General features: G+C 39.6%; 1 pseudogene across 1 annotated transcript; it reads left to right on the forward strand.

The window, feature by feature from the left end:
• Window positions 1-21: 21 nt before the first annotated feature.
• AT3G42174 lies at window positions 22-3969 on the forward strand (annotated as a pseudogene; the record flags this gene model as incomplete). Its single annotated transcript has 1 exon — window positions 22-3969.
• Between the last annotated feature and the right edge of the window lie 2421 nt (window positions 3970-6390).

Below are 6390 nucleotides of genomic sequence, written 5' to 3' on the forward strand. Positions count from 1 at the left end.
TTTTTTTACTCAGCCGTCACCATGGCAAACTCAAAAAACACAAACGATGCAATATCGATCACAACAAACACCATCCACAACATCAACATGTTCAATATCACGAAACTAACGACCACAAACTACCTCGTGTGGAAATTCCAAGTTCATGCTCTCATTGATGGGTATGAACTAGTGCACCACCTTGATGACACCACAGAAATTCCGGTTGTCACTGTAATAGTTGGATATGTGACATCCCCAAATGTTGCTTACACCAAATGGCGTCGTCAAGATAGGATCATATACAGTGTTCTCATAGGCTCCATCTCACCGTCTCTTCAAGAGATTGTTGGCGTCATCAAGATAGGCTTATATACAGTGCCGCTGAGATCTAGACGAAGCTAGCCTCCACATATGTCAATCCTTCATGTACACACATCCGCTCACTGATAGATCAGCTCAAACTCTTCCACAAAGGTACCTTAACCATTGATGAGTATATCAAGGGAATCACAACTTTTCTCGATACTCTTGCTCTTCTTGGAAAACCTCTTGAACATGATGACCAGATTGAGCACATTATCGAGGGTCTTCCCGATGACTACAAACCTGTCATTGATCAAATCGTTGCCAAGGATAAGCCTCCTCAAACCACAGAAGTCCATGAACGACTTCTTAACCATGAAGCCAAGCTTCTCTCCAAGCAAGCTGCTGCCACATCGATGGTTCCTGTCTCTGCCAACACTGCCCAACACCGCAACAACTACAACAACCGCAACAATAACAATAGAAAACGATACAATAATAACAACAACAACAACAACAACAACAACACATCCTAGCAGCCTTCGAACAATCAGACCATACCAGACGAAAGGGTCTCCAAACCGTGTTTGGGCAATTGCCAAATATGTCAAACCCAAGGGCATAGTGCTCGACGCTGCCCGCGGTTTCAGTCTCTTCAAACATCACAGAGTCACCCTCAAAGCTCTCCTTTCCGCCCATGACAACCACGAGCAAACCTAGCCATTGGGTCACAATATCCTGCCTCGCCTTGGTTACTTGATTCTGGCGCGACTCATCATCTTACTTCTGATTTCAAGAACTTGGCGCTACACCAACCGTACAATGGCGGTGACGATGCTCTCATAGCTGATGGGTCAACAATATCTCTATCATACACGGGTTCCACTCTTCTTCCCAATCAAATACGTGCTTTACTTACTTGATAAAATATTATGTGTTCCGGATACACAAAATTTCATTTCTGTATATCGTCTTTGTAACACTAATCGTGTTTTGGTTTAATTTGCTTGTGACATCTCCTCAAACTACTGCGATGGTTTCTTGTTCCGGTCCAAAGACAACTCTTACATCTTGGCACTCAAGATTGGGGCATCCGTCTTCTTCTATTTTGCATTCTATTATTTCAAAGCATTCTCTGCCGTTTTCTTCTTCACAACAAAAACACTTACCTTGCTCAGAATATCTTATAAATAATAGCCATAAGCTTCCTTCTACTCAAACTACCATTGTCTCTACTTGTCCTCTAGAAATCATTTTTACCGATGTTTGGACATCACCTCTTTATTCCTTTGATAATCACAAATACTACCTTGTTTTGGTTGATCACTTTACCCGTTATACTTGGTTATATCCGCTTAAACGCAAGTCTGATGTCCGAAAATATTCTAAGCCTTTGTAGCCCTAGTTGAGAATCGTTTTCACTGCCGCATTGGGACTCTGCTTTCGGATAACGGAGGGGAATTTGTTGCACTTCGAAGCTTCCTCTCTACACATGGAATCAGTCATCTCACCTCTCCATCTCATACGCCTGAAAACAACAGCCTTGCTGAACGCAAACACCGGCATATAGTGGAAACTGGTCTCATGCTTATGTCAATTGCTTTGGTTCCAAAAGAGTATTGGACGTACGCCTTCTCTATCGCGGTCTATCTCATAAACCGAATGCCAACTCCGGTTCTCTCCATGACGTCACCATTTCATAAACTCTTTGGGATATCACCTAATTATGAGAAGCGTCGGGTCTTCGGTTGTGTTTGTTACCCTTGGGTGCGTTCGTAGACGAGACATAAACTTGACAATCGTTCTCAACAATGTATCTTCCTTAGGTACTCTACTTCTCATAGTGCATATTTTTGCTTTCATCCCCCTACCAAGCGAATGTATGTGTCAAGGCACGTTCAATTTGCTGAATCTGTTTTCCCATTCGTGAAGCCCAATCGAGAGGACCACACCAATAATGTGGTAAATTCCAGCTCGCCGTTGTTGATATTGCTCGCACCACCTCAGATATCTCCGTCACCACCGTCGACGCCTACTGTCCAACCTGAACTCCAACTCATCCGCTGCCTAGACATAACTCACGTGTTTAAGACGACAATGGTCATCAAGACTCACCAAGAATATTGGGCTCAAATCAAACAGGCCCATTCCAATCAAATAATCTGGCCCAATACAATAACCCATCAACAACAAGCCCATCATCCATCACCCAGAATTTGCCCAACAACACAACAACTCGTACATCATCATCTTCGTCTTCACCTTCGTCTCACACCAGAGCTTATCAGATGTCACCGGTCACCCCGCCAACTTCGTCAACGCCACCGGGATCCCCGCACTCTGGCCTTCGCCTCTCACCACAACCATCGTCATCGTCACAAGTATTATCTCATATCCCTAACTCTTCCTCATCTCATATATCTGAGCCTACAGCTCCAATTATACATGGGTCGCAAATCTCGACCCATGCAGACCCTCTTTCAATTGAGCCCATTGCTCCACGCCAAAATGAGTTGCAACCCACAACTCAGCAAAACCCACAAACAAATCCACAAAATCTAATCCAAGCTGCGCCTATTCAACCACAAAACCAAATTCATAAACCACCACAAAATAATCACAATATGCGAACTTGAGCCAAAAACAATATACACAAACCAATAAACAAACTCAGCCTCACAGTCACTGCCAATAAACACAAATCCAAGTACAAATCCAAGGAACTGACAACAATTCAACAAGCCTTGAAAGATGAAAATTGGAGTTGTGCCTCTTCTCATGAATTCGATGCACTTATGAAGAATCACACCTGGGATTTAGTCCCACCACAACCTACTCAAAATATCATTGGCTGCAAATAGGTCTTTATGACGAAATTCCATGCCAATGGGCTCCTAGATCGATATAAAGCAAGACTTGTCGCTAAGGGTTTTCATCAACGGTATGGGCAAGACTACGCAGAAACCTTCAGTCCTGTCATTAAATGAACTACGCAGAAACCTTCAGTCCTGACATTTCATACGCCATCAATCGCCTATCCCAATTCATTCACAAGCCCACTAATGAGCATTGGCAAGCTGCAAAACGGGTGTTACGATACTTGGCAGGTACACTTACACATGGAATATATCTTAATGCTGCCTCACCAATGCTTCTTCATGCCTATTCCGATGCTGATTGGGGTGGTGATACTGAATATTACATCTCCACGAATGGCTACTTAATCTATCTTGGTCGTAATCCAATCTCTTGGACTTCAAAGAAACAACGCGGTGTTGCTCGCTTGTCCAGTGAAGCTGAATACCGGGCCGTTGCAAATACTGCTTACGAGGTACAATGGCTATGTTCTCTACTCACTGAACTACAAATATCCTTACCGACAGCTCTAGTGATCTACTGTGACAACATATTGCCCTCGACTACTGTGACAACATACTATGACAATTGCCTATCTTTGCGCAAATCCGGTATTCCACTCCCGCATGAAACATATTGCCCTCGACTATCATTTAGTTCACAATCAAATACATGGTAGAATGATGCGTGCAGCTTATATCTCTACACTTGATCAACTGGTGGATACACTTACCAAGCCTCTTCCACGATCACGATTTCAACAAGCATGTGTCAAGATTGGAGTCACTCAAGTACCTCTATCTTGAGGGAGCGTATAAGAGTATTAAGTAAATACTTAGTTAAGTATCTAAATGTAAATTTTGATAGTTAACTCTACCCTAATTCTCTCATATGTTCTGTATAAATAGATGTAAACCAAATTCTTTGAATAATTTCAATCCTTATACCTTGGAGATTCAAAAAATAAGTGCAGCGTTTGTTATAACTCAGCTTTGAATTACGATTACAAGCCCGAGTACGTAAGATGCAGCCTTTTATCTCTCAAAAGAATCAAGAATTGGTGCTTAGAGGTTCAATATCAGACTTGAATTGAGATTCTATTCTGCCGTATCCTGCAGCTTTGTATTTGAGAATTGAGATTCTAAAAGCTGTTTTGAAACCAATTGTTTTGGTATTTTGATCAGACTTTGAATTGTGTTTCTTAGACTGTTGTGACCAACACATTGTTATCTTGGAAAAAGATATAATCACAAGTGAGTGTTGTTGCGTCATCGAGACTTAACCTATTAAACCTGCAGTTTTTTTTTTGTTTTGGATTATCTCTAGAAAACGAGAATTCATAGTGATACAGGACTGAGTTTCAAAGTCTGTCCAAAATCATATAGATTAAACTTGCAGTTTGGTGTTTCAATCTTTACAAATTGAAAGTTTAGAGACTTATTTTGTCTTGGTTTCAATTCTCTGCAAATTAAAAACATTAAAACGTGACCTCGAGTTTTTGGCTTGGACCATTTGGCTTTGCAAACACTGTAACGTCGTATTGGTTTTGAATTTTTAATTAACAATTGGCTTTAAAACAAATTGCAATTATTTATTATTTTACGTGAAGTATACGAATTCTGCAACTTGACTTTGCTTTCATTTTTGTGCATATAGAAAACATTCATCAATGTAAACTGCAGTTTTTGTATTGACTAACTCACGTTATTAATCTGGTTTTGGGTCTATTGTAAACATGGCAAGTGAGAACGTTTACAACGTCGCTGAAGTCGACAAGACCATAACCAATGGGGATAAAACAGAAATCCAGTTTGGAACTGTCCCTGAGGTGAAAGACATGTGTGCGGTTGTCAGCGAGGCTAATGTTGCCGAAAGCCATCCAAAAACTTGGTGGTTCGATACCGGTGCAACAAGACACATTTGCTTGGATAGGTACATGTTTTCTACCTATATCAAGAACAAGAGTGAGGAGAAACTCTATATGGGGAACTCCGCCACTTCAAAAAGTGAAGGCTGGGGGAAAGTGGTCTTCAAGCTTATCTCTGGACGTGAGCTTACCTTGACAAACGTAGTTCACCTGCCGGACATGCGTAAGATTCTTTGTAGGAATTCGTACCGGTGTATAAGGATTTATAAATACTAATAACGAAATCTATTGCCAGGAATCGTGTAAATAAAGAATTAAATCTAGATCTTAGGGTTTAAATATACCTGAATATTCTGCAGCGGAAAAATGAACCATATTAATTCGAGGTTGTTTTAGCACCCTAAGTGTTGTGCCTCTACCCGTATCAGATCTTGAATGCTAATTCATTTGAGATCTTATCTCAAAACTTTATACCAACTTTTGTGTCTTATATTTTAGGGTTCTTGTGATTAAAAGTATATCTCACAAACGTTGCTAATATATCATATATATAGTTAAACGTTTAACTCTAACTAATTAGGATTAATAATGGACCAAAGTCCAATAACTTTTTTTCTCCCTTTTGAAATTCAAGTACATAAATATGTGTATATCATATATAACATATATAGTATAATAAATATTTTATTATATATGCACAAATACAAATATATTTGTGTATCTTATATAACATATATATTATATTATTATTAATCCAACATTGATTTAGTTTACTTAGGTGTGTGACCCTTTATGTTTGTATAATATTAGAAATGAGTTATGACTCATAGATTATAAGCTGTCTCTAGCAAAACATTATAACCACCTAATATTATACAAATGTCAAACCTCGACATTACAACTTTAACTAGAGTAAAGTACAACTGATTTCAGGACATTTCCAACAATCTTCCACTTGTACTGGAATCATCTATTCTCATATTCCCTTTGTCTCTATATCCCGATCTCAGCATAAGGCAAGAAATTGTCATCCTTATTCTGCTAGATCATGTTTATCGAACTCTGATTTATACTGATAAAACAAACGACTGACATTCACCTCGTTTGAGCGCGGCCACACATTTCTCATTATCAAATCTTTGATAGGCCCAAAGATATTTCTCTCCCTTTATATGGGAGGGACAAATCCCATCTTGTTCCATCTTTGTTCCTTAAACAATTCATAACGCGTCCAATCACTGTCTTTATAATTACCTTTTACGGCTGACAATTGAGAGAGTCAACGCGAACTAATCCATGAATAAGAAATCATGAAGAACTCATGTCAAAGGACTATACTCTATAGTTGTGATGAGAAACTCTTATGACACTCATATAACAAT

This window comes from Arabidopsis thaliana, chromosome 3 (assembly GCF_000001735.4).
Source record: "Arabidopsis thaliana chromosome 3, partial sequence".
In the NCBI taxonomy this organism is placed as follows: Eukaryota; Viridiplantae; Streptophyta; class Magnoliopsida; order Brassicales; family Brassicaceae; genus Arabidopsis; species Arabidopsis thaliana.